The following is a 17,738-nucleotide window of genomic DNA, read 5'->3' on the forward strand; positions in this document are numbered from 1 at the left end:
AAAGGAGGTTCTTCGTCAAATTCCAAATCGAATATTTCAATGTGAAATAACCAAAAAACAGAGCACTTTTCGGGGAAAATTCATTACAATTTTTTAAAGTGTTTAAAAAAAGGTTTATTTTTGTTTTTTAAAAAAATTTCTAACATTAAAAATAAGTGAGTTACGCTCACAATATTGTTGGTCCCTTTTATTTTTTGGCACAAAAATCGCGAAAATCACCCCCTAATTAGCTTCCCAAATAAAATTAAACATAACCGCTTCACAAGTTACGTTACTTATGTATTGTTTATATTATCTATAAGTTTCATTGGTTCAAAGTGCTCAGTTTTGAAAAAATTGGGTTTAAAATAAAACACTTTTTCTAATTTTGAAAAAAAAAATGGAATTGTTTATGGTATTTACTTAAAAATTATTACTAATACCAAAAATCTTAAAGAGTAATAAAATGTACGTTTTGCTTTTCTGAATATTTTTCCTTTTTTGTTTTCTTGTTATACTAAAATTGATTATGCTATGGCCGTTCAAAATTTGCCTAAACTCGTGATTAGTTACTCGTTCAAGCCATTTTAACTACAGCTTTTTCAAAAATAAGCACTTTGTACCGATGAAACTTACAGATCATATAAATAATACATAAGCAAAGTAACTTGTGAAGTGGTAATGATAAAATTTATTTGTGATGCTAATTAGGGGGTGATTTTCGCGATTTTTTTACCAAAAAATAAAAGGGACCAACAATATTTTGAGCGTAACTCACTTACTTTTAATGTTACAAGTATTTTTAAAAAACAAAAATAATTCTTTATTTAAACACTTTAAAAAAGTTGAAACGAATTTCCCCGAAAAGTGCTCCGTTTTTGGGTTATTTCACATTGAAATAGTCGATTTGGAATTTTATGAAGAAGAACCTACTTTTCATTAGCTACAACTCTGCTTCTACTGGGTCTACAGACCTCAAGCATACACCATTTTTTTTTCAGTTTTTTATAAACTATATTTTTGATAAGAACATTTTTTCGCTGAAATACTTACTTTTTGACTTATCTTCGAAAAACCGTCCAAAAATATGTTTTTTTTTTCTGTTAAAAATGAACATATTCACTTGCAAATAACTCGAAAAGTATTGACTTAGGGAAAAAAATCTATAGAACAAAAGTTGCTTAGAATTATAGTCATTTTATCCAATTCCGGACTTATTTTGAATGTATATTTTTCACCTTCGAGAGGGGGTAGGGGATGTAGAATTGTGAACTTTTTCTTATATAATAATAGACCATTTCAACTACCTATTCCCAAATTTTCATCCTTCCTTTATTTTTTTTGGGGTCAGATTGTTCTTTGATCGGGCTAATAGTAGTGACGGAGAGAATAAGTAGAATATATTCTATTTAACATAAAACATTCCACATTCCCGATCCTACCAACTTTGTTGAGCACACAATCAGTGGCGTAACTAACGCCAATGCAACCAATGCGGTGCATTGGGGCGCAGGCCTTAGGGGGGCGTAACAAACTGATATTCTGGAAAAATTTTAGCAAAATAATATGTTGAAGCAACACTCCCTGTAGCTTCCCGAAAATAAAAAATGTAAAAAAATATTCGTGGTATTTTATTCCGTTAGCGCCATAACAGACGGGCAACTTTGGCCGGGCACTCTGTGGATCCACAAAAATAGTTTCCGATGATTGACCGTGGGTTTTTATGTGGCGTGGACGTTGCATCACAGACGAGCAACTGTGGCCGGCCACAAATACTCCTAGTTGATGGTATAGATAGAAAATAACTTATATTTCAATAATAACTTTCAAATTTCATGTTTCAGGGTCTCTATTAGTCCCAATTACTGCAGCAGTGGAGCTATATTTTTATTTTCACGGTGCAAGTAGATGGCGCATAAATCGTTTAATTTTCGAAATTTTTTTATGAAAATTATTTTACATGTACTTCTTTTTATAATAAATGCTCATGCAAATCTTCAAAACAATTGGTACAGTTCTAGGTCTGGATCTTGCGTATGAAAAAAAACTTGATTAAGAGCAAGCTGAAAATTTGTTAATAGCTTAAGAGTGTCTAGTCGGACAAACTTTGATATATAGGAACACTGGAATAGGGAAGTTTTAATTGTGGAATAGGGTAAAAATTTAGAACAGTCAGACCACAAAAACGTCGCATGTATTTTGTCCGACAGTACTTCCAAGTGATTTGTTACCCTTTCATTAAACTCTGATCCAAAAATCAGGCTGTTATTGATCACCAACTGGGAATTATAATGAGTGGAACACGTAGAATATGTCAAATGGCAAAAATTATGACAGGTGATAAATAGCAGCCTGATTTTTGCATGAGAGTTTAATGAAAGGGTAACAAATCAATTGGAAGTTCTGTCGGACAAAATACATGTGACGTTTTCGTGGTCTGACCATTCCAAATTTTTAACCGGTTCCACAATTACAACTTCCCCTATTCCAGTGTTTCCACATATCAAAGTTTGTCCGACTAGACACCCTTAAGCTATTAACAAATTTTCAGCTTGCTATTAATCAACTTTTTTTTCATACGCGAGATTCAGTCCTATTCTTTTTATTTTAGAAATTAACAAAAAATATGTGAATTTCGTACTTTTACACTAGTATAGCCCCTTAAATTTACTTTCAATTAATTTTTTGAATAATAATGTTTTTTAATAATTAATAAAATTACTGTTATATTTCTTGGAATAATTGTTCTCTGATTGGATATTGCTTGTACAATGTCGTGTGTACTGAAATAGTATACCCTGAAAGTACGGAGAAATATAGAAAGTACGTTAGTTTCGTAGGAGGTTGTGTGGGGGGGGGGGGGGAGGAATAAGTCTGGGAATAGGGGCGCACGAGGAATACTTGCATTGGGGCGCAGGTCAGACTAGTTACGCCACTGCACACAATAAGCGCTTGTACTATTCAAACACAGCTAAATTTAAATATTCGGTATTCCTGGGTTAACTGCTAAACTCATCTCAAAATATTTCTGCTTGCAGCAAAAATTTATGAAGAGTTTTTATTTTAGAAAACAACACCATATCACCACCCGAAACGAAACTTCGCAAAACAGAAATTGCTATACAAACACGTCTCGCTTGTCCTGACTTAATTAAACATGACGACGACAGTTCCTTGCAGCAGACGGTATTAGGAATGATTAACTAATTTGGTCTGTGTTCTCCAACAACGTACTATACGCTTGAAGCATTTAATAACATATTTCTGTCGAATACGTTAAATAGCCCGGTCAAAGAACAATCTGACCTCAAAAAAAATAAAGGAAGGATGAAAATTTGGGAACAGGTAGTTGAAATTGTCTATTACTTTATAAAAAAAAGTTTACAATTCTACACCCCCTCCATTTTACAAAAATAGGGAAATAAGGGTTGGTTTTTCATTAAAAGTGCTGTAGTTCGGAAAATAAGGCAATAATAACAAAAAATTTTATTTAAAAATCATCAAGGTACTTTTATCCTAACATTTTGACTAAAAACTTTGTTTGCATCTTGATTCGTTTCTAACCTATAGCCCTTTTTATAGTACTTAACAGGGGCGCTTATTTGAATTGCGCGCGCAACAAAAATGTCAGATTTTAAAATTAACTAACTTTTAAATCGATAAGTTGGGGCATTTATCAAACAATAAAATGTACGAAAAAAACACAATACCTTTAGAAAAATATCAATTTTAACGTGAATATATTTTCATTGTGAATTACAAATTATTTAATTTAGAAAAATATGTTTTAAAATATACTAATACAAGTTTTGAGAGCAACACATATTTTTTGTCACAAAAATTTACATAATCATTTAAATTAAAATTCCTTTTAGACTTACGTTTTAAGATGGCTAATTAACATTTGGATTTAAAATTGCACAACGTTACTTTAAAGGATAAAAATTTGTATGGCGATAAAAAATGGATATTTTTTTTGATTTTTATTTTAAGTCAATTTTCAAGATTTCAATCAATAATATCTTTGTTGAAAATTCATAATAAACTTTAAAAATATGCTTGTAGGTACTTGAAAATGTACTCTTTCGAAAGCGATATCCATTTTTCTTATGCATAGAAATACTTTTTAAATAAGGCTCACTTATTATAAACAACTACAAAAAATGTCATGTTTTAATAAAATCGATGCCATTCTTTTCTGAAAGCCTTTTTTTAAATGAAAATATGGGAACATATTAAAAAAGGCTTGAATAACATATTACATATATTTACAATAGGCCTATTGCAAAGGTAAAAATATATGGGGCACGTAAACACAGGTGAAAAAATTGCTTACAAGAGAAAACGGCGCGCTTCCTAAACACAGTAGACTGAGTAGACGAACATAACCTAAAAAAACTGGAGCAATATTCACGCTGCAATGTTTTGTTATCGTTTTCGGCTGTCTTTTCAATTTATAACTTATTATCAATAAAAGTGATCTGTTTGTTATAAAATAATTGTGTAAATATTTACAATGAGTGCGAACATTGAAACAAATAATAATAATTCTTGTTTTATTTGTGAAAAACATTTAGAATGTGATAACGAAAAAATTGTAATTGTCAAAAGGGAATTAAAACATTAAAAAGTGTAAGTTAAGAAAGAAAAGATGATAGACACAAAATGCTTTTGGACTGTGATGAAATTAGAATGTAAATAGACAAAAATATGTATTAAAAAATAGGAGAAACGTTTTCATGCTGCATGCGGAAGTTGTCAAACTGGTAATAATAGTTTAGATGGTAGCTGCCAAGAGACCCAAAATTATGATTTTACAGTTGATTCTATTATAAATGAAGTTGATTCAGACACAAATTTTACATCAGACGAAGATGAAAATGAACTTTTAATAATTTAGACTAATTAATTAAATGTAAACAGTGACGATCCAGTTCGATATACAATAAACGATTTTTCATTGCACCTTTTATCATTTTAGTATTTCATACTCATTTGATCCTTTATAACTTAGGAGGCAACATCAGCGCGCGAAAAACGCGTTCCAAGATTGCAACTTTAATTTTGAATATTCTGTAGAGATATCTGGCACATATATCCGCAATATAGTAAAGAATTATGGTACTGAGCCCAATTTAAGAAACATGTTAGTATGTAGAAATTACTCTAAAATTAAATTAAATATAAAAAACGTGTCTGTGCCGCTTTAAGAAGAACAAAAAAATACAGTTTTTTCAAATAAACTTTTTTATCCCATGTCTAGATTTTGTGTCACAATGAAATTACTAAAAAACGATTATCTATAACAAGAAATCGACCTTGACTGACAACATTTGTCAGTCATTTGTTGCCAAATGGCAACATTTAGCGCGCCTATGAGTATAATAATTATTGTTATCACAATTATGTGCCTTTGTTTCTGATAGTATAGTGTCACTGACACTGTAGTACTGCCGACACACTGTTGCCGCACTGTTGAAAGTTCGGAGAACTATCGAAAAAAAATATTGACGCGCTGATGTAGCCTCTTAATAGAGTACATTTATTTTTAATTAAGTTAATTTAATTTTTAAATGAACTTCAGAAAACCTAATAAATATTTAGTAAAAGAAATATTTTTTTGAGAAATTTTGATATATTTTCATTTTATAGGTTTATATTGAAATAATTAACTTAAAAATACAAGTATGTACTTTAAAATTATAGTTTTTCAAATTATTAACTTAATTCAAAAACAAAATAATATAGGATACGTGCACGCGCATGTAATTCGTTCAGGTAAGTACATACTTACAAGAAAAACCAAAGTTTTCAGTTCTTTTTCCAAAAATTCAAAAAAAAATTTCCAAAATTTTTCCACTGGCCGTAAATTTTTCTTGAAAATTTTTGGAAAATGTTAACTTCAAGCCCTTAATAGATCTGTAAATAGTGTGTTCACCAATTTTCAGATTCATTGATACAAAACTAACCGAATAAGACCGTTTTAAAAATTTTTGGTTTTCAACCCTTATTAAAAATAGGCTATATCTCATAAAATAATCGAGATCTAAAAAAAAATTTAAAGACCAATCTTTAAGGTTAAATCACTCTGATGACTATTTTATTTTTCACTGTTACATTTTATTTTATTATTTTATTATTTTTAAAATACAGCACTTTTAATGAAAAACCAACCCTTATTTCCCTATTTTTGTAAAATGGAGACGGTTTAGAATTGTAAACTTTTTCTAATATAATAATAGACAATTTCAACTACCTATTCCCAAATTTTCATCCTTCCTTTAATTTTTTTGAGGTTTTTGTAAAGTTTTGTGTTCCTTGATCGGGCTAAAAGTTGTTGCCAATTTTCAAAATGTATGGTTACCGGTTAACTTATAAAAATATGATTAATTTTAGACTTTCAAACGTCATTCAACAATTTTAAATATGTATAAGTAGATATACCAACCTTGCTAAGCGTGCAAATAGCTATTACATGATAGAAATCTTGGTTAAAACTTAAAACCGAAGCCAAAGCAGTGCCGTAAGGGCCCCCGTTTGGTTGGCCTTGCATAGATTGTAACGAGGTCAAATAAACTTTTTAAGTACTTTCAGTTAAGTTCTACTTCGAGTTGTCCGATTGTAATAAATAGGTACACGGCATATTAATTCTAACAACTTCAAAGATCGATTTTAACCTGTTTCACCTGCACCATTATAAAAAAATTTGTCTCAAAATCTCTTCATAAAGTCACCTTATTTTCTTTGCTTTCATACCACAAAGCAACTCCGTATTTTAGATGGCTTCTTATAATTTCTTTGCAGTCTTTGAAGTTCAGCATATGTTGGAATTTGTTTTTTAAGATTTTAATAAAAGGTATCGGATATCGTTTTCTAAATTAAATCTCTGCCAAATTAAATTCTGCTCTCATTAGAGCTGTATACAATTACTTTCTGACAGTCTCCTCCTTTTTGACATTATCCTATCTTCTTCAATTTTTCTTCCACTTTTTCCATATCGAGTTTTAACGCATTCTAGAATTTTCTTCCACTTTTTCAATTTCCTGTATCTCTTCCTGTTTCTCTTACTGCATTTTCTCTAAATAAACCTTTATATCTTTCTTTCTTATCTTTCTTCAAACCTTTCGTTGGAAGGCACTGAAGTCCTCATACCGATCTGAAAGATGTTCCTCGAAAGTGACTCTAAAACCTCTCAATTCAACACGCTGAGCTGAAGATTTGATGCAGTCAATACATTGAAATACAGACATTGCGATGTTTTGAAATGCCTTTCAAGTCTAGTTCTGACAAGTAACAAAAGAAATGAAAGAGACGAATCAGCACAACTGACAAATAGAAAATAGAACCATTCAAATTTGTTTTGTTACTAGTTGTGCAAAATAAAATCCTTGAAATCCTCAACATAGTCTCGAAAACACTGCAATCAAAATCTTTGGGACTTTTAACAGCTTACAGTTTACTTAAAGAGAGCCTCTTAAAACTATATGAAATGAGAGGACAATTTGAAACCTTCTTTGAAGTGACTTCAAATATGTGTCAACGTTGGGGAATACCATTAGGGTTCGCTCCAAAAAGAATGCAGAAGATGAAAAAATATCTCGATGAACTCTGCGAAGATAAAAGACTTCAAGATCCCAAGTCATGCTTTAGAGTAACCGTGTTTTACTCAATGATCGACACATTATGATACCATCAGCTAGACACTCGCTTTCAAGGAATGAAAGCAGTGTAAGATACGTACCGAATTGTTCAACCTCATTTTATTTTAAATGCCAACGAACAAGACCTTCAAAACAAAGCAATCAACTTCTTAAAACGTTTTCCAGATGATTCCAGATGAAAGATTGAGGGTTTACCCTTCCTCTGGGGGGTAAACTCCCAAAACCCCCGGTAGGGGGCCCTCAGATCACGTTTGCCCCAGGGTCCCCAACATCGTAGTTAAAAATGTGCAACATTAAACAAAAGTCGACATAGGTTCAGATCACAACCAAGTTAGACGAGCGGAACACCCCAAAAAAAACGCTTAATTCTTGAGATACTGACCAAGGAGAGGTAAATGGCCAATTTTAGTCATACTGTATGTTTTTGATGGTGCTGAAAACGAAAATGAGGTTTATTTTTAATTTCATTTGAGGGAATATTGTCAAAATCGCAATTTTACCCCAAAAATAAAAAAAATCACGTTTTTTGCGTTTACCTCGCTACAACTCTGTTCTATTTTAATATTTTTTTCTGAAATTTTTACAGTATATAGCTCTAACATTTCTGAAGAAAACGGTACATGTTTCAAGCTTTAATTCTTATTCTGATAAAGGTTATGAATTTTTCAAAGGAAAAGGTGCGGATTTGTGCATTGCAGTTTAATCGCAAAAGTTGTATTAAGAAGTTTAAAATATAGCTTCTTAATCACGTTAATGTTAAAATATAGAGCACAAAGAAGTTTTTTGGTAAGCTTTAGATCAAAATGTTTTATAGAAAAAAAGGGCAACATTTAATGTCGACATTAGAAACCCCCAATATAACGCTTATTTTCGAGATACTGACCATGGGTGGCGAATGGCTAATTTTGGTCAGATTATGTTTTTGGCCGTGATGAAAACGAAAATGAAATTTATTTTAAATTTTAGGTGGGGAATTTTGTCCCCCAAAATTGCAATTTTACCCTAAAAATAAAAAAAAAATAAATCACGTTTTTTTGCGTTTAGTTCGCTACAACTCTGGTGCGTTTTAATATTTTTTTTCTAAAGTTTGTATACTATATTTATATCGCTCACTTTTTTGAAGACAATGGTTTCTGCTTTAAGCTTTTAGTAGAATCTACTATTCTAGTAGAATATATGAATCTTTTAAAGTACAAGGTGCAGATTCGAGAATTGCAAAGTTTAATCGCAAAATTTGACTGACAAAATTTGAAATATAGGTTTTAAATTGAATTCTTCTTAAAACATGAGTACAAAGAAGTTTTCTGGCAAGATTTGGATCAGAATGTTTTATAGAAAACAAATGGTGTAACTTTTAACATCCACGTTATAAATCCCCAAAATAACGCTAATTTTTCGATATACTGATCATTGCTGATGAATTAATTTTGGTCTTATTTTATGTTTTTAATGGTGCTGAAAACGAAAATCAAGTTTATTTTGAATTTTAGGTGGGAGAACATGGTCAAAATCGCAATTGTGCCCTAAAAATAAAAAAAAAATTAAACCACGTTAAGTTGCACCATATTTTTCTATAACACATCTAGATCTAAAACTCCCCATAAAAGTTCTTTAAACTATATGGTTTAACATAAACGTAATCAAATAGATAAATTTTAAATTTTGGCACTAAATTTTTGCGATTTAACTTTGCAATTCACGAATCTGCACTTTTGATTTTTTTAAATTCATAACTTTTATGGTTAAAATCTTTCAAAAACATACAGTATGTCTAAGATTGGCCATTCACCTCTCCGTACCTGATCATTTTGGGGTTGCCTGCCGCTCGCCTAAGTACCTGGTGACCAAAATTACACTCAAAATGAAAATAATAAAACAAAGAACATCATCATCATCAATAAGCCCTAATTTGTCCGTTGTTGAACGTAGGCCACCTCCAAATATTTCCATCTTTTTCTGGTCTGTGCTTCTGCTATCCAATTGGTCACAATTCTTTTGAGGTCGTCGGTTAATCGCGTTGGGGGTCTTCCCCAACTTCTTAGTCTTCTGAATCTACACTCTGAGTCTAGACTCTGAGTCTACAGTCTACACTCAAGAAATGTTTGTCTCTCTGTTGTCTTTTGTTTCGACGTACTTCCTTGCTTTTTACTCTCTCCATTTTTAGTTGTATCCTTCTCAATTTTTCCGTTGATGTTTTTGTGAGATTAGTTTTTTCTCTCTCACAGAGCGAAGAACAACAGATGCACAAATCTAAACAAATAATTTAAGGAACTCACTCATAAAACAACGCCTGATAGATCAAATCAATAAAATCGATTAACGAATGTTAAAGAACAAACTCTGCCAAATACTGAGAAGGATACAAAATTGTTATTAATAAAGACAGAAATAGATAAAAGTCAAAAAGGAATTCTGACGCCAATCCGATACAAAGAGAAACAACGGGCTTCACCCTAAAACTCCCCTCGTAGTGGAGGAAATGGAAAACATTGTTTTACTAAGAATTTGTACGCCCTGTAAAAAAATGTTTCAAAAAACAGATGTAGCTAAGATTTTGAACAAAAATGTTTTAGCACTTTTGTGCAGAAGGAACCGCTCTCTCAGAAATAACGCTTGAAGTGACCGGCGATTTTGAATGTCAGTTACGAGCGCGAACTCGATTTTTTAAATAAAATTTGTATCTACTCGACGGTAAAAATTCGATAACTTTTTATTACTTTAAGTTTTGTCTTGTATCCTATTTTGTTTTTATATTGAATCAAAATCAAAATGCGTTTTAAAGATAAAAGTGCAGCATTCATATCCAATTTTTGCATTTTGTCGCAAATAAAGTCAATTTCTATAAAGCTGTTAAATAAAAAAAGCGTTACGCGATTTTTGCAATTTTTTACGATTTTCATGAGATCTTTAACCAGTGTTGCCAACCGCATTTCACCAGATTATCCGATGATCGCTCGAAAAAGATCCGATTTGTCACGAAAAGATACGCTCATAGGCGTAAACCGGGGGGTTTGGGGGTTATAACCTCCCCCAACCATTTGGATGTATGTTGAGCTCTCTAGACTTAACACCATTACTATTCCATTTCCATGCCTCCCAGAGATCATCCAGTAGTTGTAACCCCGCCCCCCTCTTAGGATCATCCTGGTTACAACATTGGATACGCCACGTCAAAAATTATTCTATTATTCTGTAATTAAAATCAATGTTGCCAATGTTATTGTCTTATCTGACTCCTTATTACAGAATAATTTTTAATCTGCTGAATTTTCTGTTTTACCGTTTATTTTAAAAATTTTCGTTTATAGACTGAAATCTCGTATCCTAGCTGATTAATTCATATCATGTAATTACCTAATATTATTATACTATATTGTACGTATTTTGTATTATTGTAAGTGTTAACTTATTATCTAAATATTTCATTATTTGCATCTTTTTATTTATTTTTAAGTAAAAAAAACACTTTTAAATATTATTTTATTAAAACGTAATAACTACCTAAAACTAGGTACTGGAAAAATAGATAATAAATAAATAAATAAATACAAAAAACTACTACATTAAGAGAGTAGGCGCAAAATTTCTGGTCAATGGTTTTTCGAGTCAAGAGAAAACTAATAAGTATTTTTGAAAAATTCAAACGCAGTATGAAAGATTACATTATTACCGAGGGCTGAAAGTCCCTGAGGGCTTCTATAATGTTTATTGTAATAAATTACAGGGGTGAAAAAGAAAAGAGAAAATTGAGAGTCTTAAAACATTAAAAACCTTAACATGTCCAAAACACACAAAAAAACATAATATAATAAAGTACAAAATTCTTATTTTTTATTTTGCCATACGTTACATTGTAACATTGTTTTTAAAGTGTAAATTTTACACAGCCAGTATTACCGACACCATCTTTTGTCGCCAATAAAGCCCTAATTGTAGATGTATTTAAGAGGTTTCTTTTATCTGTTTTTATATTGAATACATAACTGAAAACCCCTTCTACACTAGCAGTAGCGTTTGAAAATGGTAGAACGAATAGCAATGAAAATACTTTTTTTTTAATTAGGAAACAAATATATATTAGCATAATTTTTTAATTTTACCATTTATCCATTATAAAAAAGTATTTTCACAAACCAAAACTTATTTCAACAGACGTTTACTTAAGCACTGCACTACATAAAATAAAAATAAAACTAAATCGTGCAGTAGCTATCATAAGTTTAAAGACTAAAAACCGATAAATAAAATCGGACGGCAGAATCCCTGTTTTTGAAATTTGAATTGGATTAGTATGCCTCATGATACTACGACAACCAGGTTGTCGTAGTATCATGAGTATACCTCAAGTGGAAACATTTGTGCATTCAAATTCTAAACAAAACAATTCAGCACAGGTCCCTTTTGTCCCTTCCTATCTGTCCCTACTTAGATAATTACCGTGAAAAGTATCGGATGTCGCTAACATTCATCCAATATATTGTTATATTTCTATTTGATATGAAAATTAAATTTTGATAATTATAAACAGAATTCAATTTAATATAAAATATTTTCAATTTCCTCAACCACGGGCATATAAATTTAGAACAACCTGTATACAACAAATTGTTATATTTAATTTTAAGAAGAAAACATATTGATATGTGATCTGGTAAATTAATTAGATTATTATTAATGCATTGATTAAATTAAATGACATATAAGAATATTATCTCATATCAATAATCAAGATCATATCAATATATAGTATGGTATAGTTAGACCCAAACCCAGACATCCAAAGTGAAAGTTATCCTCCAACACCAAATTGTTCTATATGGTCCACATAATGTTCAGAAAAAGTCACACCATTTTGAGCGTCGGGAGAGGGGGGAGAAATCTGCAAATTCTGTTTGGGTTAGGCCTTTTTTTGGACCAGTTATACTATACTACCTCCGTAACTTCATTCATTTTAGAAAGATTATGCATATAGGGCCTCTTTTATTTCAAATTTAATGTAGAACAATTTTGTATAGAAGGTTGTTCATACTAAACGGCATAGTTTTAGAAATATTGGCGAAAAACTTAAAAAACTACGAATTTACCGATTTCTCCCCCCTCTCCCCCAAACCCGACGCTCAAAAGGGTGTGACTTTTTTCTGGACATTGTGTGGACCATATAGAACAATTTGGTGTTGAAGGATAACTTTCACTTTGGATGTCTGGGTTCTGCCATCTTTTGGATCAACACTATACTAACAGGCTATTTATAGAAATTTGGGCGAAACCAAAAAAATTAATGTGTTGTTGGGAATACATGAATGAGAAGCGGATTTTTTTAAGTTTATTTTTGTTATTAGTTTGTTGTAGTACATTGGTAGATACACTAAAAAATATACGCAAATATCCGATTTATTTAAAGGTACGAAGAAGATACGACAACTCTCAAAAAGATAGGCAAATCGGATAATTATACGCCGATTGGCAATACTGTCAGTAACATTTAACATTTCCGCATACGAATTTGCATACGAAAGCTGCATTTAAAATGTATTTCGATTGTTGTCAACAGGATAGTCTAATCAAAAGATATCAAATTTTTACTGATGAGTTGATACAAATTATATTAAAAAAGTTGATTTCATGCGCGTAACTGACATTCAAAATCGCCAGTCGCTTCAAACGGTGTTTCTGAGAGAGCGGTTCATTCTACACAAAAGGTGTTAATAAACATTCAACAATTATCTCAGCCACATATTTGATTGAAACATTTTTTCTATGGCGTACAGATTCTTGGTAAATCTATGTTTTTCGTTCCTCCACCCCATCCAAGGGGGTTTTAGGGGAAGCCCGTGGTTAAGATTGGCAAACTTTTTACATTTTTTTGGTGTTCCAAAATTGACATTTTTAGCAAAATTCAGCTTGTTTGTATGGTTTTTACAAGTCAAATCTTGGATATTTTTGCAAAATTTTGGAATATGTTTAATTTGTAGAACAATTTAAATTTAAACACTTGTTTTTAATATAACTTTCATTTCTCTACAAATAGTTTCTGATGACTTTTGACGTAAAATAATTAGGGAATAAAGAATTCAACAGTTTGGAATTTTCCATTGAGTTTCCTATTGCTCGTTTGATGATTCACCACCAGGTATACAATTTTACTCCCAAAAACTCTTCTTAAATATCTCACTATCCATAATCTATAGCCAATTAAAAAATATATATTTCCTGATAGAAATAATTTTAAAAATCCTGCTAAGCCCAGCAATTCTAAATTCCTGCTGATTAACAAATCTCCCATTTGCATCGGTTCTTGCAGTAATATTCTAATTTCCACAGAATTTCAGAGAATAGACCAGGAGGTAGTGGTAGCTATTGATTTTGTATTCAGCGGTGCACTTTGGGACGCATGTGCATAGTTGTCAGATCTACTTCTACAAGGAGAAGCAAGAATTCCTCTCGGGACACGGATCTATCTCTTCGGATAATCACCGTTCTTTTTAAGTGCACGAAATATGAAAAGGAATTTTATATTTTTCAAGATCAATAAAAATTATTCAATATAAGAATGGTAGAGGATCAGATATAAGGCCGGACTGCACCGATCTGTTCAATGGATAAAAATTATTTGATAATATATAATTTAGTATGTTATAGTTATTAAGGTATGAATACCAAGGGTATTATAAAATAAGGCTTGGGGTCAACGGTGTATATAGTCAAAGCCCGAATTTCAGGCAATCCTCAGGTATGACTGACGGTCTTAGTCAAAGCCCGAAATAAATTAGAGTTTCGGCCTTTGACTAGTCAAACCTAGGAGAGACTAAGTTGGTCAGACAAAGGTCGAAATTTAATTTTATGAAATCGGGGTTTGACTAGTCAAACCCCGATCAGCTATTTAGTCCAGAAAGCCACTGCGCATCCGCTAGGAAAAATATTCTAATTCAGATTTTTTGCACAATCTTACTCAAAAAGGACTCCTTTTAACAAATTTGCATGTTGCCAGGACCAAAAGGTGATCAAAAATTTTTTACACGTTTTTTTTTGTTTTTTTCTAAAAATTATTTTTTTTGCATGGAAAATAGTTTTTTTAGGTTTTTTGGATCATTCCAAAGAGAACAGGTCTTTAGTGACTTTTCTCTAAAAATGATAGTTTTTGACATACATATAAGCGATTAAAAATTGAAAAATTGCGAAATCGGCCATTTTTGACCCTCAAAAACTATGTGAAAAACTGAAAATTTGAATGATGCCAAGGTAGGTAGATATTCTTTAAACATCGATTGATGAAATCCCGAACAGTTTTTTGCAATACAATATTCAAAACTCCTTTGTTTTTTAATTGCTAATCAAGCGTGCGCGACACTATTTTCCACCGACAGTATGGTGCAAATGAAAGGAATAAATTCGTTATTTCGTAAACCGGCGACTTTAAGGAAAAATCCCAAAACAGGTCGATTTTTATTTTTAAGTTAAGATATTGTGGCATATATGGTATACTAGTGACGTCATCCATCTGGACCTGATGACGTAATCGATGATTTTTTTAAATGAGAATAGGGGTCGTGTGCTAGCTCATTTGAAAGGTTCTTCAATTCTCTATTTAGTAATATAAACATTTACATAATTATTTATACGGGGCGTCCAAAAAAATTTTATTAAATTAAATTATTTGAAAAAAAAGAAGTAGAAGGACACCCTGTATAAATAATTATGTAAATGTTTACATTACTGAATAGAGAATTGAAGAACCTTTCAAATGAGCTACCACACGACCCCTATTCTCATTTAAAAAAATCATCGATTACGTCATCACGCCCAGACGGATGACGTCACTAGTATACCATATATGCCACAATATCATAACTTAAAAATAAAAATCGACCGGTTTCGGGATTTTTCCTTAAAGTCGCCGGTTTACGATATAACGAATTTATTCCTTTCACTTGCACCATACTGTCGGTGGAAAATAGTGTCGTGCACGCTTGATTAGCAATTAAAAAACAAAGGAGTTTTGAATACTGTATTGCAAAAAACTCTTCGGGATTTCATCAATCGATGTTTAAAGAATATCCACCTACCTTGGCAACATTCAAATCTTCAGTTTTTCACATAGTTTTTGAGGGTTAAAAATGGCCGATTTCGCAATTTTTCAATTTTTAATCTCTTATATGTCAAAAACTATCATTTTTAGAGAAAAGTCACTAAAGACGTTTTCTGTTTGGAATGATCCAAAAAACCTAAAAAAACTTTTTTCCATGCAAAAAAAATAATTTTAGGAAAAAAACAAAAAAAAAACTTCTAAAAAATTTTTGACCACCTTTTGGTCCTGGCAACATGCAAATTTGTTAAAAGGAGTCCTTTTTGAGTAAGATTGTGCAAAAAAATCCGAATTAGAATATTTTTCCTAGCGGATGCGCAGTGGCTTTCTGGACTAATTAAAATGTCGTAATTTGTGAGATTAGGTTTAATAAAACGACATTTTTTAATTTTATTGTCCATTATTTTTATATTGTCGTAATTAAAATAAAAAAAATTAGTGTCTACTCGCACATGTTAAGGCATTATGTCATTTAGAGTTGCACAATACGATTTTAGAGTTGCACAATACGATAGACCATTTATACTTACATAATTTTGAAGAGCATTTCTTATTGCAGTAGCATTTTATAAAGCCTTAGAGATAAAGAGGTCCTCCAAATTTAGAATCTTTTTTACTAATTTTTCTTAGCCACAGCTTAACGTCTGGAATATCTTCGAAATTTAGAAAATTTTGTTTGCATTCTCTTATTTGATTTCTTGAAAAGAGTGTGTTTATTGTTCCGTATTTCGTACCAACTCTATATAAACAGTAAATTGTTTTATCTTGTATGATATTACCAAAAATATTTAGAGCATCTCCATTGGCTCTATCAAAGCTGGGGATAGGTATTGTTACACAGACAGAAAAAATTAAAATAAATAAAGGAAAGGCGATTAAAGGTCTTTTTGCCTAGGCTAATACTATGAAACAATTAAGTGAGAAAAAATGTTTCTCCAATTTCGATCGGAATAACTGTAACATTACCTATCCCCAGGTTTGATAGAGCCAATGGAGATGTTCGAGATACTTTGGGTATCATAAAGTATAAAGCAATTGACTGTTTATATAGAGTTGGTACGAGATACGGAACACACTTTTTCAAGAAATCAAATAAGAGAATGCAAAGAGAATTTTCTTAATTTCGAAGATATTCCAGACATTAAGCTGTGCCTAAGAGAAATTAGTACAAAATATTCTAAATTTGGAGGACAAGGCTTTATAAAATGCTACTGTATTAAGGAATGCTCTTCAAAATTAACTAAGTTTAAAAGGTGTAACGTATTTTGCAACTTTAAATTTTAGTGACATAATGCCTTAACATGTGAGAGTAAACACCAATTTTTTTTATTTTAATTACGACAATCTAAAAATAATAAACTTTAAAATTTAAAAATGACGTTTTATTAAACCTAATCTAACAAATTACAAGATTTTAATAGCATAAAATTAAATTTCGACCTTTGCCTGACCAACTTAGTCTCTCCTAGGTTTGACTAGTCAAAGGCCGAAACTGTAATTTATTTCGGGCTTTGACTAAGACCGTCAGTCATACCTGAGGATTGCCTAGTCAAACCTAGGAGTGTCTGAAATTCGGGCTTTGACTATAACTATAACATATATACCGAGCTCCTTTGGCCCGAGGAATATACGTTGACCGAAAGCGTTATTATCTACACTCACAGGTACGAAAAACGGGCACCCCACAAAATGGACCATTTTTTATGACTCTTATTTCCTAAACCTGTTGTCCGATTTAAGTGATTTTTTTAAAATGTTATAGCCTTGTTCTTTAACAATACAGCTGCAATAATATTGTTGCTAGACAGGTAAATTTTCATTGTATACCGGGCGTACCAATCAAACTGTGTTTTTTTTTAAAGTCCGGAACACCCTGTGGAATATTCTACTACTACTACTATCGGTTTACAGCGTTCTCCGACGCCTTCCGACTCCTAACCGCCATTCTTCTCTGTTTAACCATAGACCTGGAGGGATTTCTCTTTCCTCTAGTTCTTTTTCAATTCCCTCCCTCC

The sequence above is a fragment of the Diabrotica virgifera genome, chromosome 2, assembly GCF_917563875.1.
Source record: "Diabrotica virgifera virgifera chromosome 2, PGI_DIABVI_V3a".
Classification (NCBI taxonomy): domain Eukaryota; kingdom Metazoa; phylum Arthropoda; class Insecta; order Coleoptera; family Chrysomelidae; genus Diabrotica; species Diabrotica virgifera.